Raw genomic sequence first — 18,498 nt, forward strand, 5'->3', positions numbered from 1 at the left:
TTTTGCCATCTCATAGGTAGTTCATTGATCCCTTTACTAAAAAAACCAGTCGGACGGGAATCAATAAAATCTGTGAAAATTGGACTGCCCCATCAGAGTTAAATTTTTTCCCTTGCAAGAAGTTGTCCAAATTTCGAAAAAAAAATGGTAGTCTGTTGGAGCAAGGTCCGGGGAGTACGGAGGATGTTTTAGACATTCCAATTGAAGCTCTTCTAATTTGGTAGCCGTCTGTTGTGCAGTGTGTGGTCTAGCGTTGTCGTGAAGTAGCAGTGGCGTGGAGCGATTGACCAGCCTAGGTTGTTTAGCTGCTAGCTTTTACATCATGGTTTGCAATTGCTGATAATAGACATCAGCCGTAATAGTCTGGCCAGATTTGAGAAAACTGCAATGAACAATACCGGCACTAGTACACCAAACGCTTACAAGTCTCTTTTTCGGGGTTAATTTTCGCTTGGGGCAGGATTTGGCTGGCTGGCCCGGATCCAACCATTGCGGTGAGCGCTTCCGATTATCGTAAAGAATCCATTTTTCATCACAGGTAATGATTCGGTTTAAAATACCTTCATTATTGTGCCGGTTCAGTAATGTAACGCAGCAGTCGACGCGCGTTTGCCGGTTTGCTTCAGTCAATTCGTGAGGTACCCACCTTTCAAGCTTTTTAATCTTCCCAATTTGCTTCAAGTGAATTAAAACCGTTTTATCACTAACACCGCAGCTTGCAGCTGACTCGGACGTGGTTAACGATGGATCCGCTTCCACAATAGCCTTCAATACTTCATTATCAACTTGGGTCTCAGGCCGTCCACGGGGCTTGTTCTGCAGGTCGAAATTTCCAGAACGAAAACGTTGGAACCAAAAACGAACCGTGTTTTCTTTTGCAACATGACCGCCATACACATCATTCACCCTTCGAGTCGTTTCCGCAGCACTAGTGCCACGTCGGAACTCGTACTCGTAAATAATGCGATACTTTAAGCAATGTTAATGGTTTTAATGTTATAGTGTATATGTCACTGGCCTTAGTATATAAGTTAATTATTTAAATATGTTCAACGTCCTGGTGGACAGAAAAACTGTGTCCAGTTTGTGTTACCACCACACCAACTACTTTTCCATTTTAGATTATTTATACAATAAACAAGAGCAGTATTGGCCTAGTGGTTCAGCGTGTGACGCTCATCCCTGACGTCGTAGGTTCGATCCCCGGCTATGCACCAATTGATTTTCTTTCTATGTGCGCATTTAAGATTCGCTCGAACGGTGAAGGAAAGCATCGTCAGTGCGTCAGGCACAGAAGGGCTGATCACCTACTTGCATATTCAATTTACAAATGATTATGAAACAGTACAGAAATCTGAGGCCCAGACTAGAACAGGTTGTAGCGCCATTGATTATTATTATTTATACAATAAATAAATAAAAAATTGTTATGGCTTCGTTAATTGGTTTGGATTTAAGATCATTTTAAAAATATTTTTTCGTTGCGGCTCATCTGTTGTATTATAATGAATAAATAGTGATTTTCTCATTGTCAATGAGTTAACGTCCAAGTGGAAGTGAGAGCAGTGGCGGAACACCTTGGAACATATTTTAATATCCGGACCCCATTGTGTGTTGTATATATGAGTTTTTCCATAAAGACTACGAAAGGAAATTTTCCCATATCCGCGTCTTTACCTCCATAAATTCGAAGATCCGACCTAAGATGGCTAAAACTAAGACCATGCAATAGTGTCAACACAGGAAAAATTCGATTAATCATTATATTAAATAAATAAGAATCAAAAAATAAAATAAAGCCATTTTTACGTGAAACGTTTGTATAGGAAAATAAAAAGCAATTCGATTTTTATTGTTTAAAACATATTGAATTATGATAACAAATAATCGATTGTGATATAAAATAAAAGTCGTTCACGCTTATTATGGATTTAAAAATTAGTAGTGATTTTATGTTTATTTATAAATTGGTTTACAATAAAAAAAATATTTTACATTGTGAAAAGTATTAAAGAGTTTTTTCTTAATGTAATGATGGAAATCATAAGAATTCTGAAGGAATCAGCAATTTTACTTTAACATGATTAAATTCAAACGTAAACAATATCTCATCTATTACATATTATATAAAATGTAATTTGATTATTTCGAATAAATTGTTTAAATTAAAGGATTTTTACGCAGAATTAAAATAAAATACTCCGCCGTAACAGCTATTCGCTGCCGTGACCAGGATTCGAACCTGGGTTACTACGGCCACAACGTAGGGTCCTAACCACTAGACGATCACGGCTATCGGAGCAGATAAGAATTGTATTGAAATTGTGCTTCATTATAGGTTTTTGATTGGTTCCGGTCGCCGCAAGCGCTCTTGAAAGTTACATAAAAAGACACAATTTGGTTGTTCTCGTTTTTCTTATTTCACAACGGTTATACGAACGATTTAAGAAGTTACACTATCACTTAACTAAGGAACGGGTAGTTGATCATTTTAAGTTGGCTTAGTAATACAACTCACGATACCTTTTGAGTGATAAGCGGTGAAAGGTATCTGCTCCGATAGCCGTGATCGTCTAGTGGTTAGGACCCTACGTTGTGGCCGTAGTAACCCAGGTTCGAATCCTGGTCACGGCAGCGAAAGCTGTTGCGGCGGTGCATTTGTTTTTGATTTAATTAGATTGATGTAATTTATCAAAACATCCCCACATATTTGTATGAAGTAAATATAATGTATTTAAAAATATTTTTTTTATTTTCCTTAATATGTTGGTATATACCTACGGCAAGAATTATTTAAGTTTTGTTCATAGCCATGTATAATAAAAACACAGCTCTGCAAGAACGTCGACCAGTGCAAGAATTCAAATTAAATGTTAAGGACTAAATACCACATGCACCACACAATGCTTTAGAAATCGCCACCGCAAAACAGACCGCATGCACAGGTTCTCTTCACAGCTTCATTCCTCACACTACAATATGATTCAAAATTTACTCGTAAACGTTCTCTAAGCTATATTTGACAGAGGCTCCCTTTACATTTTGATTCCATCAGACTATACGAATAAATGTGATACTAATCGATTGTTTATACTCGTATAAAAATGTACTTTCTACGTAAGATATTAGTTTCGAAAAAAAACTCAAGACTTGAGTTGACTTGTGTTAGGTGGCTAGTTGAAGGAATGTTGAAATAAATGTTAAATTAAACTATTTGTTTGAAGCTGCGAGTCAACTGGATTTAATCGTTTAAATATGAACTAATAAATAACAAAAAAAACACTTCAATATAAGTGTAGTCGACCTATTGTACGTAATCGGAAACAAGAATGTTATATATTATACAATTTATGAGTGTGGGAAAAACTAAAGGGCAGATTATTACTTAGCTGACGTTTTACAATTTATTGGTTACAAGTAAGTGTACGATGGTTGCTAACATTTGGTTTACGGTCCAAATTCTTAACTAAAATATGTAATTTAACTAAAGTTTGTTTACATAACTCTTGTCTAGTTCAAATTTCGCCCGACCAATATCACAACAAATACTCGTGTACGACACAACGTTGCAGCCATTGTTATAGCAAACATCGCTTTTCATGTCAATTTCGATCGTTTAAGCAACCCACACGTGTCGACATTGCATAACCAAAATCTCGATCCATTCACACGTGAAGGCCCAGTCAAGCGGATTGAACCTTTTAATACGTGCGAAAATCAACAGCGAGCAAGAAAAACGACTTTTATGAAGAGCTATTAAGCGACCCATATACGAAAGGGTTTGTTTACGTACAATGTTTCAGTAACGGGGTGTTCAGGACTTCAGTGTAGCCACGACACTCGCCGTGACACGACGTTATCTGAAAAACCGCTTTAAGGGTCGCGCAAAAAACGCCGACGTATTTTGCTAAAACATTTTATCCCTTTACTGATATTTTGGTGCGTTTTCTTCAAATAAATGATAAATTTAGTGCTTTATTAGGTTTTTAAATGTGTGAAGTTGAGGACGTTAAAATGAATTTAGCAAGCAAGAAGCAAGTTTATTGGTTGCTGTAAGGTAAGACTGATTTCTGTAATAATTATTAATGAAATACTATAATTAAAATTAAAAATGTTTAAAAATATGTGCCCTAAAAATACTTTGATTCAGATAGCACAGAGATTTTCCTCTATACATAACAAAAAAATCCTTTAAGACAAAAGAGATTTTATATAATTTTAGTAATATATGATACTATTATTAATATACTTTTATATAATAATGAAATCTAAGTATTACTAACGATTTCTAATTATTTCGACGCCTCTTAAATCGAATTATCAACTCTTAACCACCCTAATTAAGGCATTCAATTATTTCTCAATTACATATATTCATTAGTGTCAAGATTATATTCATTGTTAATTGCAATAAGCTTCCTCCCACGCATTTAACGGATCACTTACTTTCCAAATCAATTAAGCATATAATACTGTACATTATTCCTAACAAAACAGAAATGGATTGCTTTAATTGGCTTATTATTTACTAAACAAAATTTGTTATTTACTAATGTGAGATGAATATACTACATGCTAATTTTGACGTTTGTATCTCGAAGATTTACATGTGCTTGCTTGTGTATGTATTGTTTAAAATAAAATATTTAACGTTATACCTACCATTACATAAGTGGATTCTAATGGTAGGTATAACGTTTAATATCAATTATCGTACTAAAGAAAACACAGAAAAAGTATATAAGCTAATGCTCTATCTTCTAACAGAGATACGAAAAGCTTCACGAAGACAAACGAGTTGGCTAGCACTAAGAAAATATAAGATTACTAACTGATATATAAGATACTTTCGTCCCCAGAAATTGCTCTCTTTCCCATTCTTACTGAAAAAATATTTTCATAATAAATATTGCGTAGCCTGTAATAAGATGGATTGTTTAGATTTCATCTTTTACCGTGGATCGTCATTGAATTCGTAATGCCGCCCATGTCCAAAACTTTGTTTATTGACATTTTATTGGAAAGTGTTCTCCCAAATATATAAGCCAGTCAAGTTTTTATTAAGATAACAAATGTAAAAGGTCGACAGATCGTACGGATTGACGTTGCTATATATAACGAAGGAACTTTCCCCTAATGAGATAACGCGAAAATTCAACAACTTTTGTGACGCACTGATTTGAGGAAACAGTGCGTCAGCATTTGTTTTCGGAAAAGAATACATATAACAATAGTTATATGTATAAAAGCTTTGATTTTTTTAAGAATGGTCTTGAGCGTACATAGTCGTTTAGTAAGAGTCAAAAAGCAAGTATTAGGCTGTTTTAGGCTTTCCTAAATGCTATAATTACTCATTGGAAATCCAATTGATTTCAATCATGACATTTAATTATTTTAGTTTTAGTCTTTGTGATGTCTTATGTGATGTGATGTGTTATTATTATTTATCCAACAATATATTTCGTATTATGGGTGGTACTAAACCACATCTTTCATTACTACAAAACGCTATAGTAGTAGCTTGTAAGTAAGCCTAACGTCAACATTACGAGGATTTACTTAAACAAAAGAAAATCCTATTACTGTTAACGTTTTGTACACAATACAGGCCACTGGAAGGATCATATTAAGACGATATAAAGATAATAAAACTGAGATACGGAAGTAATTGTGACATTAATATTTTATGAGTAAGGAACGTTGGCAGAAAACGACAACACACCATGTACATATTGTGAGCTAAATGTAGATGTTACTTGATACTTTCTCGTTTTACTTGACAATAAAGTAAGGGTGAGAAAAATCTAATAAAGAACGATTTCGCAATACCACCTGATGTTGCATATTTTCTTTGTAACTGCGCAATAAATGTTCATATCTTGTTGGCACTGAAACTCTCGAAAAAGAAAATTTTAACAGTGATTACTAGTATACTGAAAGGTTATAGCTGTATTTATTATAGATACATACTCTGTACTAACTCTTTCTTTGACGTCAAAAACTTATAGTATCCTAATCACATTCATATAAGTTAATGAATTTCTGGTCAAATAATAGTGAGGCTGTACCATTTTGATGAGATAAAAGTCCTATTGATTTTAAGGCCTGTAAATAGGGCCTGGATAATAAGCAGAATAGAATAATATAAAACAGTCTTTTATTAACGCGGAATTTTCAATTAGAACTTCTTAATTCCAGTTTACTATATCTATATATAAAAATGAATCCCTATTTCCCTTGGTCACGGCATCACGCGTGAACGGTTGAACCTATTTTGCTAATTCTTTACATAGCGCTTTTACAATTGAAACTTTTGAGAGGATGAGATGAAAAATTATTCGCTAATTGTTTGTGGCATTAATCTTGAAAATCCATATTTACACAGTTATATGTCGGAATACCAACAAAATTATTTATATACGCGCCAGAAAAACAAAAAGAATGTTGTATATCATAATGCATTTATAGTTAATTATACCAACTCAAAATCAATATTCATAGTTAAGACAGTACAACGTCTGTCGGGTCCGCTAGTTATTTACATAAAATCAAGCATATTATTATAAACATGAAATCGCTGCAATAGATGGCGTTAATATGATTCTAATTTTAATACCAAATAGTCTCTCAACTTGACATCTGTAGTAGTCTCCCGGTATGAGAGGTTGTCAAGTTTTATTTATTTATACTAGCGAAAAGAAGATAATATTGTTATATTTTAAGTTTTTGTCGTTATTGAAGCGAATTTGATGGAGGTGTATTGAGAATAAAGCGAAGATTTTTTCCGCAGCAGTTTCTATAAGTTACTGGAATATTTTAAGGAGATTACATAGCTCAGAGCTGAATAGTGGCGATTACTGAAACAAATTGCGTTGTCGTTGTGGGGCGGCAATAATCCGACAAAAGCCAGCAGATGCACCTTGCTACGACCGCAGCGAGCGCAGACTGAGCTATTCCAGATTCAAGCTTTAGTATTTTATAAAGAATATTTTCTAAGCAACTAGTTAAAATTTTGCCTGCATTTTGTTTGTATTTTTTGTTTCTAGACGTGACCATAGTTACCGTAGTTTACTTGATTTTACGTAATAACGAAAGCGTTATTCAAATTTAGACGGAAGAACGGAATATTTTTAATTACCTAGTTGTTACGTTACGCGTCAAACTATGAAAATATTTTGACTATTTTAAAGTAACAATCTGTTCGATTCCATTTGAAAGCCCTCAATCAACACAAAGTGCTCGAAGTTGTTTACAGCATTGCGTTGGATTCGCTTAATTATTCCTCCTGAATGTGCTATAAATTAAATTGCAAACAAAAATCATTGTTTCGAGTTATTGCTTCGCGATTTCTAATTCTATCTTAATATATTCATTTTTACTATTAATTTTATCAGGTTATTGTAACGCTTATTGAGCTATATTTTTTTTTAAAGAACAGGGGGCAAATGGGCATGAGGCTCACCTGATGTTAAGTCATATCGCCGCCCATGGACACTCTAAATGCCAGAGGGCTCGGCCTTTTAAGAATTGGTACGCTCTTTTCTTGAAGGACCCTAAGTCGAATGGGTTCGGAATACTTCAGTGGGCAGCTGGTCCCACATAGCGGTGGTGCGTGGCAAAAATTGCTTTGAAAAACGCTCAGTCGTGAAACGGCGGACGTCGAGGTGACACGAGTGGAATTTTGTATTCTGCCTCGACGTCCGATGATGAAACTCAGCTACAAGTATTAATCCGAACAACTCCTCTGAACACTCTCCATGGTAAAAGTGGAAGATGCAGAGTGGCCCGGAGTAAAGTACCGAGACGGGACGGCCTTGCTTAGCACACCAAGGAGGCTAATTTAGTTCTAAATGACCGCGAAACTGAACGTCGTTCGATATGTGAACAAGTATTCTGATACTGATTGTGGCTTTAAGAAATTGAAATTGGAGTAGCGACAAAGGATGTTTTTTTCGCGGAAAACGCGCAAACTTATGTCTTCTTGGAGTTAAATTGGATTAGGTTTAGTCTAACCCAGTCCGAGACGATTTCACTTAACTATTCACAATATTTAATCTCGAAAAGATTTTCGCGGGCGACTGATCATCACCGTCAACGGTGATGGCGAAAGTAACACAAGAATTTATGGATTATGATAAGTTTGAAGGAATAAAATTTCCTTTCAAGATTCTTTTGAGTAACTTTAGGATTTTATGTATTTAAGGGGGCTGGTAACAGCTATAACATAAGACGTTAATAAAATATCATGACGTTATTAAAAATATATATATACTTTGAAACACACAAAAAGTTATAAACAAAGTTGTGGCGTACAATAAAATAATGAAATGGTTTGAAATTAGTATTTAAAAAACATGAATGAGCTGATTATAGCATATTAATGTGCTTAATTAAGCTTACCTAAAAATAAATCTCTAATCTCGATCTCGTAGGCAAACTATTTTTAATAATTAAAAATCGTTGTTTCGATCTCGAAGGCAAACTATTTTTAATAATTATATCTATTAATTTATAATTAATCAAATCAAATTCTATTAAAAAAATTCTATGAACGAACTTTCAGCGTACCAATTTAAGTTTATTTTTTTCAATTTCAATTATATTATTGTTCTAAATTAATATAAATCAATATTATTGCCAATTTCGTTTACTGCTAAATATTTGCTCTACTCAGTAAAAGCAACCATTATTTACATTTGGCAAGCAATCTAGTAATTGCCCTTTTGTGTACTACATTTCAAAATAGGCAATACAAAACCGTGGTGATGATTTGAGTAACTCTGAAAACATTTAATACAGGATGTATTAATTATCCAAGTAATTTCACATAACAATACAACATTAGGCAAAATTTCTTGTTTAAACGAAGAGAAACCTTTTTCATGTTGGCGTATATATAAAAACAAGAGTTCCGAGCTTATATTGTTGGCGTGTTTTATTGATGCGTAATTTAATACTTATCGGTTTCCAGTGTCATTGAGGAAGAGGTAATGGGTCTTCATATAAATGAAAACATAACGGGAATGTAGAAAATCAGTACAAATTATAATCTTTAATAACGTCATGATATTTTATTAACGTGTTATATTATGGCAGTTACTATACAGTAACCGATAGCCACTTCAAATGAGAAATGGAAATTCAACAGTTTTGCTGCCTGCGGTGACACGGTGGTTTGGTATCCCATATAAAGTAGAAGTCCCAGAAAATTTTAGTACATATATATGTATGTTTAATATCTCCTTCATGTAAAGGGATATCGGTTACTGGTAGTGAGGTGTTTTTATATCATCCTCTATTATACGGTCTAATTTTATATCAACATCGCTATATCCAGTTCCAACAATCTTAATATATATAAATCTCCTGTCACGATGTTTGTCCGCGATGGACTCCTAAACTACTTAACCGATTTTAAATTAAATTGGCACACCGTGAACAGTCTGGTCCAACATATGAGATAGGATAGCTTAGATCTTTAATTATAGTCGCAATTTTATTTTATTGCAAATTATTTGTCTATAATTAATTGACAGTCACAATTATCTGTACTCCAAAAGATTCTAAAAGATGTCGATACTTTTCGACTGGATTGAGTAAGTACTCAATAGATGGCACTGCTATGGTAAACCGACAATCGCGTCATATAAGCTACAATTCAATATTATGATTACCATGTGTTATTGAGGCTAAAGTATAAATTAAGTTTTTTTTGTACTAAACGAAATGCCGTGAAATTCAATTATTTCTACTTTTTGGTGTTAGCATAGCCAACCACGTGTTACTTAGACCGAAGTGTAAATCAAATTCAAATTATAGTGACGATAATACAGTGAAATTATTCTTTCGTGTCACGGTATTAAGGCTAACTAAAACCACATTAAGGAGAAACGAAGTTCGCGGGGGCAGCTAGTATACTATAGTATTGCGAAGCCCCCTCCAACAGTTTATCCGTCAAAGAGCAAGTTATTGGATTGGAGAGCTCTCACTGAACCGCTTCGATTTGTCAATTTGAGCGAATTGTCCCATTGACAACCAGTTTGTAATACTTTCGATTATCTGTAACAGCACCTTGTTATATTTTTTTACGGTATGAATAGTATGTTAATAGAAGCTTGGATACTAGTTGCATGGTTTAGACAGTGTTATCCATAGTGGCATACATGAAGACATAACCTGAATTGTTTAATTTCTCTAAAATATATTATAACCGTATACAACATAACCACATAGTATTTATAAATCATCAAGAATTGTAGAATTGCGTGTTTGCCAATACTTGACATGCTTAGTTCACACATACACTCTTATTAATAGGCAAAATGTATACTAAATCGATTTTCAGAAAAAAGAATAATAACAATAATAGTGTATGTTAAGTGTTTTCGATTCGTTAATTTAGAATAAGATTATTACCAACTAAACTAAAAAATCCAACTTAAATCGGCATCTTTTTATTTTTACATGTTTCATACGGGTTAATCCATCCCGAAGCACATCGACATTCTTAGATAAGCTCCTTAGAAGAGGGCTTAAGAGCTTTAAAGGCCCTTTTATTAAAAATTGGCTTCAAACTTAGCAAAGATATATTAAGATAAGATATTTTAAGCTGCTTAGTACTAGCGTATCTTATTAAACGTTATAAGTGGAATTTATCACTTATTGATGTTTTTATTGACTTTGTACATGTTTTTGTTCGAGAGTTTAACTATAAATTTCCCAGTCTGGTAAAGGCCTGTATTCACTTTGATCAGTGCAAATGCAAATGATTAGAAATCACTTATCACCTGCACCAATCAAGTATCAAAGTGAATCCAGGCCTTTAGGATGTTACGGATTTCTTGGCCATTTCTAAATAAATTGCATCTCTTTCTAAGGGATCTAATATTACTTTCTTTATAAAAAGTAATCAATATTGTAAAAGCGAGATTACCCGATTTGAAATCCTTAGATGAATAGCAAGCGTGATTGTTAAGGCATGTGTGAAATTCAATTTCGAGAGGTACTCTAAAGGGTAAATAGGTTTTTCTTTAGAGGGCCATAGCACCGTAGCACCGTAGAGCCGAAGGGCGTAGGCAACTGTGTTCGGAAGCGTGTCATGAAAAACGGTCCAACATTTATTACATATTCATATGGGATATGCCACGTAATGGTATGTTATGTATTAGTTTATGGAGACCAGCAGCAGCGGCTTTGCGATCAATCATGTGACAGCCATTACTATCATCGGTTTTTTGTTTTGACTCGTATAAATATCTTATAGTTGTAAGTTATAAGAAACATTTAAATGAATAAAATATGCAAAATATATATATATATATAATATTAAAGTAAATATTAAAATCTATCTTTAATTTCATTATTATTTTAGTGAGTTACAATTCTAAAATGGCTTTTACGAAAAAGATATTGAAAACTTAATGAATTTCATTGAGTTATAAGTTCTCAGAAAGTAAAATAAGTTAAGGATTTTGAATAGAATAAAGAAAGAAACCTCCACTAATTAGTACTTTACTGAAAGGCTAGAATACATTTACTTGTTAAAGTGAAACTCATAGTACAGTAAATAGGTTCAAAAATAGTAATCAGTTTTCTGATAAAACCACAATATGATTATTTGGACTTTGTGGTTCGTGGTCAAATAACGGTTAGTAGATATAGCATTCTTATTATAGAATCAAATTGTTTAGTTAATTTCAATACTCATTAATAATCACGTTAATTCTTATATAGTTTGTATAGCATATCATTCAAAACAATAAACGAAATGATATATGTAATTGTAATCCGTGACATAATAATTATATTTCTTGTATTTATTAATACGAATGTAGTAGTTGAAGATCTTGAGTTGGCTGGATCAGATCTCGGGTAAGGCCTCAACTAAAAATTATCATTGTTATTTTTTTAAGCAAAATTTAAATGGTAGCAATAATAAGTTGGGGGTGTTTGATTGCCCTTACATCTTGGATTTGTGTCTTGCACACATATTTATGAACACATTTTCTCGTTAATCGCTCGCCTCAATAAGCTTAACCTTGGCCTGGAGAAAATTATATTATTTATTAGAAATTATTATGATTTTTTATTTTATTTTATTCACTTCTTTATGCTTTAATTATTTTATTTACTAGAATAACAATATTTTTTAACATAGCGCGTAGAATGTTTCTTCGAATGAAACAGAAAAAATAAATTTACAATTATAAATTTACAAAAATAAATTTACAATTTTACAATACAAAATACAAAATACAATATTTATTTACACTTCGTTACACTACAAAATAAAAATAAAAATTAACATAATTAAATCAAAAGGAGGGCAACTGGCGGCCTTATCGCTTACGAGCGATCTCTTCCAGGCAACCACTGTGAGTAAAGAAAAAAGAAATGTATTAAATAAGATAGGCAAGTAGTGCAAAATACATGTAATACACAGTTATTAAAACAAAAACTAAACAGGAATAAAATATTAAAGATACATTAAAGAGTAAAAAGACACATAAATCACGATAATTTAAGATAAGTCTCACGTCAGTTAGTAGTTAGTAAGAAAGTTAGGGATACGATGTGGACAGGTAATGTTTGTACAGAAGAAATTTAAAGGAAGATAAAGAAGGAGCTAAGCGAATAGGGACGGGAAGTGAATTCCATAGCCTAACTGCGGAGACCTTAAAGGAATCGCCAAGAAAGGAGGAGTTATGAGATGGGATTTCAAGGGTATAGTTTTCGGAAGAGCGTAAGCTATAGTTATGGGCTCCCAAAAAATTGAAATTATTTTTGAGATAGGAAGGAGTTTTAGGGTTGAACAGGATGGAATATAAGAGATGAAGAACAAGAGCATCACGTCGCTGACGAATTGGCAACCAGCCTAGCCGCTTACGGAACGCAGAGATATGATCGTACTTTCTTAGACCGAATATAAATCTGATACAGAAATTTTGGAGACGATCCAGTCTATTTAGCAATTCCTCGTTAAGATCGGAGGAGCAAGAATCGGCGTAGTCCAGTAAAGGCAGGAGGAGAGATTGCGCCAGTGAGGTTTTGGTACTAAAGGGAAGAAAATGACTAAGACGTCGATAATATAAATACAGTATGAAAATAGGTCGTAGCAACGGCTTGCGGATATAGACAACTTGTATTATATTTATATTCATTTTGGGTGCGAATTAGCCGAAACTAAATAATAAATCATATTATGTATTTGAATTATGTATATTCCGTGGAAAAAAATAGTAGTATAATATTTTTAATAAGAGAGTATTTCTTTGGAAATTGTCGATGTTAGAAGAATCTATGCTAATAATATATAGAAAAGAAGTTGTTTGGGCAATATTTCAAAAATATTGTATAAAACAAATCCGCGTATAAAGTAGTCATTAAAATAAAAGTTCTTTTGCTGATGTAAATGCGAATATTTAAATTATTTACATAACTCGACATTGCTGCTAAGCTCTGTAACATCGTGGTAAAAAAAATTGCTCTCATATCTTTATAAGAAATCTCAATTAAATGTCTTGAGGGAACATCGACATTGTAAAACGTTTGTAAATTTATTTGATTTGGATGAAATAGGGCTTCATGGTCATCTTTTGTTTCATATATTCTTAGGATAACTTCGGATAACGTTAGTATTGTGTGATTCAACGTTGCATTCAGTGTGGTTCACGCTTAACCTGGCATTAAAGAGCTTGTGCCTGAAGCTACTAATATGATAAACCTACTCTTTTGGATGTTTCATTTGGCAGCTAAAACCACTGTATCAATTAAGATAGAAGTTTATAATCATCATCATAGCGATTATTTTGTTTGTGTATCCACCAGGGGTTTTAAGTGATTTACACATAACAAAGATTTCGCCTTGCCTAAAGGTAAAGAGAAAAAAATTGTTTTGCAGTCGTAAAACACTTTATACTGTACTCAACATTAACAAATACAGGCTTAATAATTTAATAACTGTTTTTGATTAGTAAACCTAATAGAAAAGTAGGCGATAAGGCTTTTATGCGTGACTCATGTTGTTGACTTTTAGATTTAAAACAAGCACCACCACCAGCAAGATGTAAGGTATTTGTACACATAGTCCGAAAATCCACAACTTCGAGCTTGAAGGACTACGGCATGCCTAAGTCGCATGGCCGATACCGCTCTTGTTACAACATTATCACTTGTTTTTTACAATCGACTATGCGAGTTTATTATGAAATGAGCTTTTGTTGAAGCTATTAAAACTCTAATGCTATCTAGGTAACTGACAAAATTCATAAATGAAACCGATGGTGTACCTTATAAAGCTTAATTTAGTAGGACTAGCAAACAATGGCGTAACCGGCGTCGCCCAGTCGTGCCCAAACCCGTATAAAACTTTTCACTCAGTCATAAAGCTTCGTTTTCATAAACATGATAAAATAACCTACATTTTAAATTTCGCGATAAATTATTCTACAGTATTTAATTATGGAGAACATTTTAATATATTCTCTTTTGAATTCGTTAAGTAATTTTATGCCAACATTGGTCTTTTAATTTATTTTGCGTCTTTGCTTTTTTTATTTGTAAAACTTGTTAGCTGTTGATGTTTTTAGAAGTTATAATAATTACAATTTGAATTTGTTGAACATGACAAATGGACTTTAGGGCAGAAGCCTACCTACCCTGTATTAGAATTAGAAACCTAGAAAACGCTAGCACATCAATGTATGTATGTACCACACTAAACAATCTTGTGGATTACAATGCACACAATTATTATACTTATAATGTCCAACTCAATAAATAAAATTTTGACGTATTTCTATAGACCTACAAATTTTACTGGAATGTCGAATTAGCAGTTATTTCAAAACAAATATAATAAAAGAAACTTAATCTTCAAATTTCTCAGCCGCAGTCAATCGAAGTTACTATTTATTTTAATATAGCTCGTGAATTACGAACGCTGAAAAGTTTTACCACTGCGGCAGCAGGTTACCTACTTCTAAAGGGAATTAAGATATTCAACCATTTTGAGTTTATCCTTTTCCAAACGTGAAAATTCTCCCCGTTTATTCATCACTTGTGACTTTTTATTTATCTTAAACTGTTTATTGCAAGACCTGAAAAGGTTGTTCGACTGAAAACGGAAAATCTCAATAATTTTTGTTCATATTTTATTTTGTCCAATGAATATCTATCAGTTGATATTTTAGTTACTTTTCAGCGTTAAGTTGTATGGAATTCTTTTATGGGGCAAAGCAGCAGATTTACAATCGATTTTTATCTTACAAAAACTTATTAGGTCAATTTATTGCTTAAAACCAGGCACTTCACTTAGTACCTACAACTGTATCGTTTCTGTGCGTAGTAATGTTCTGATTTACAGAACTGTGACATTCACAATACTATACAAGAAACAAGGGTAACATTTCCAGACATCTTACAGGTTGCAGAAAATAAATACTTCACTTATTGGTTAAGTATATATTGCTATAACATGATTCCTTGTCAAATATTAGAACTACCTTTAAACAGATTCAAAACACATATTATTCACATTCAAAAAAGCATTAATGTGTAAAGGTTACTTACTACACAATACACAGCAGCACAATACAAAGTAGCTTCGCTGTCTACGTCGCTAGGGGGCATGCACCCTCGGGGTCAATTCAGTAAAGCGATATTTTTGATCTTCCATGAGATTCCATGATGATCACATCACTATCATGTACTATGTATATTTCTTCTGACATCTATTTAAACTTTATTCTTACCGATCGTTTTAAAAATGTCTTAACCTACATAGTACTAATAATATTAATTAAAAATTAATAAATAGTAAAATCTCTATACAAATAATAATAAAATCTATCAATCTATCTTAATTTATTAAAATATGTTTTATATATCCATAACATATTCTTTGTTAATCCCTGAACATGAAATTTGGTAGCTTGATTACATTAATAAAAATAATTTATGTCGCTCAGGGTCATAACTAATGTAACTTTCCATCGGTATTTTCGATCCAAATGTTTCCGATTTTGCACTCCTTTTATTGTTGAAGTTAAAGAATATAACATATCAAAGTGGTCGTGATTTCCTTATGTTCAAGGTTCGAATAATAGAAATTTAAAACATGATTTTTTTCTATTTTAAATATACAAAAATAATGAAGTTAGAATAATCTCACAGAGAAAATTTCACACTACACGTTCTATTTTGCATCAGGGCTCGTATACAGTCATATAGTGGTATATTTTATTAATTAATTCTTTTTTATACCCGTTGGATAAACTAACTGAAAAAAGGATGTTTATTAGTCGAATGTAAGTAAAGTTTTGACAGAATCCCGGAAAAGTTTTAAGCAGAATAAAAAAGGGATGTTGAATAACGTGTTAATTAATTCATTTTGAAACAAGCTATTTATGAAATTATACCAACTTTTTGTAATTACGAATTTTACTTTCTGAATTGATAATATAATTAGTTACATTATTTTAGTTTCTACGATATATTTTAGTTACTGTAATTACCAGGATTTTTAAATAAGTGAATCTTATAAAAAATACGTTAAACTAGTTTATGAACAACATTGTGAAAAAGAACTCCATTACAAAGAAAGATTTTCCAATGATTTTGTTGAATTTAAACCCAAATTAAACTTCCACTGTGTCATAATTAATTTAATGTAATTAATGTAATGAAAATTTACATGGGCAATGTAATTAAGATCTCGTTAACCTCTCAAACAGCGATAATTCAGCAAGAGCGTTCGGTATAACTTGTTACAAATATTGGGTAAATAATATTTTGCTTACAATTAATAATATATAAAACCAATTAGCATAACTGCCCCAATATTGCGGTGTAAATGATGATAAATTAATGTTGTATTAAGAAGACACAGACCGAGACAGAGCGAGTTTTGCCAGTTTCTCTAAAGAATAAATATAAAGAAGCGAATTTATTAAATTACTTATATAACTTGCTTCGAGTGCTTTACAATTTTCATCAACGAGGGGTGATTCAGAAGTTTTTATTTAAATGTCAATCGAATAGAAAAGGTTAAATTATACCAGCTCACAAATAAAAAATATTTATTTACAGAAATAAATAAATACATTATCCTTACAGACTATGCCAATAAGATAGTATCAAGAAAAAAATATATAATAAAGTTTATAATATTAAACACATAACACACAATATTGCTACTGTGAATTCACTCTGAAAACATAAAAATATGTCAAAAGTGTCGGAGACAGCGCCTACGCGCTTATATACGCGCCATAGGTACAAATATTTAAGTGTGATGGACAGGACCCAGTATTCTAGATATTCTACAAATGGGGTTTGGGAATTGAACTTGGATCTAACATTAAGAGATATGATTTAAAGATGAATTGAAATTTAAAAAAGAAGTTATTGCTATAGCTCTATTGCTATTTAGTCGCAAGGCCGTCATCCGTTTGTTGCTGCAAAAAGTCTTTTACTTTCGAAACCATCACATAAATGATTTTGCCTCGTAATACACTGGGGATAGCTACAGATGTCTCCATATAACATTCGGTTGTTTTCAATGCTATTTTTTATTCATCAATATTATAGATCACACAAACATCGAAAAGTGTAAGTATTTTATGACAACGCTTTTCACGTTTTATTTTTCTTCTAATGGCTTGCTTTCAGTTGATACATGAAAATGTTTCACGCTTTGGAGAGTGAACATGACACTTATCTAAATGTCACATATACAAAAGCGGTATTAGCAATGTAGAAAGTAAAAAAGTAAAACTTTGAGCTTATCTCATACTTAGCATATACAATTTCTTTTCGCTGTTTAGGATAAATAAAATAGGATAAGGAACATGTGGTATTTTTCCAAATATCTATACGATATGATATAAAATAAAAAAAGGATTTTATACTCTTGAATGATATATTGATTTATTCAATTAAATTCACTGTTATTGGATTTACGTAAGTGAATAAAAATATTATAATCTAGTAAAAACATAACTTAAGCTAGGTTCACCTTAAAGTGCATATATTTGTCAATATAATTACAATCGTATTAAGAATATATAATTAAAATATATTCAGTCGGAATTATAAAGATCTCTCATTGCGCTTGCTTAATTAACAGTCGCTTACTACCTATCCGCGTATAAAATTTCCTGTCTAAGTTGAATCATTCTTTAAATATAGTATTCCATTTTTTTCCATAATATGGCACACAAGCATATATTCGAGTCACGATTTTTAGAAAAATATTATTATTTTTTAAATTAAATTTTCGTTGACCAAAAAGGCTAAATTTAATCAACCAAACTTTGGATAACTGAAGCTCGGTGACACTCTCTTCGTGTGATTATTGTGGATCACAATTTCAAATTGCTCCCGTTTGTTGTTTGTTCTGCCTATTGAATATGCATGAGAAACCTAGAATTAGGTATTAACCATCAATGCAATCTGTATATCGTGACAAATGTATAACAACAGTATCTAATTTAAAAG

The 18,498-nt window shown here is 32.4% G+C and overlaps 1 protein-coding gene and 2 non-coding genes across 4 annotated transcripts in view; 2 read left to right on the top strand and 1 right to left on the bottom strand.

Annotated features, from left to right (window-relative positions):
- Positions 1–2,221: 2,221 nt before the first annotated feature.
- On the bottom strand, positions 2,222–2,293 carry Trnah-gug. Its single transcript has one exon. It is a non-coding gene; the product is annotated as a tRNA-His (tRNA).
- Positions 2,294–2,562: 269 nt separating this feature from the next.
- Positions 2,563–2,634, top strand: Trnah-gug. The gene has a single exon. It is a non-coding gene; the product is annotated as a tRNA-His (tRNA).
- Positions 2,635–3,578: 944 nt separating this feature from the next.
- Positions 3,579–18,498, top strand: part of LOC123714200 (galanin receptor type 3) — a 33,634-nt gene continuing 18,714 nt past the window's right edge. Inside the window, exon 1 of one of the 2 annotated variants that reach the window (XM_045668390.1) lies at positions 3,579–4,057. The gene's annotated coding sequence lies outside the window, so the exon portion shown is untranslated. The remainder of the gene's footprint in view (positions 4,058–18,498) is intronic. The other variant, XM_045668388.1, reaches the window with a different exon arrangement.

This window comes from Pieris brassicae, chromosome 9, assembly GCF_905147105.1.
Source record: "Pieris brassicae chromosome 9, ilPieBrab1.1, whole genome shotgun sequence".
Taxonomy (NCBI): Eukaryota; Metazoa; Arthropoda; class Insecta; order Lepidoptera; family Pieridae; genus Pieris; species Pieris brassicae.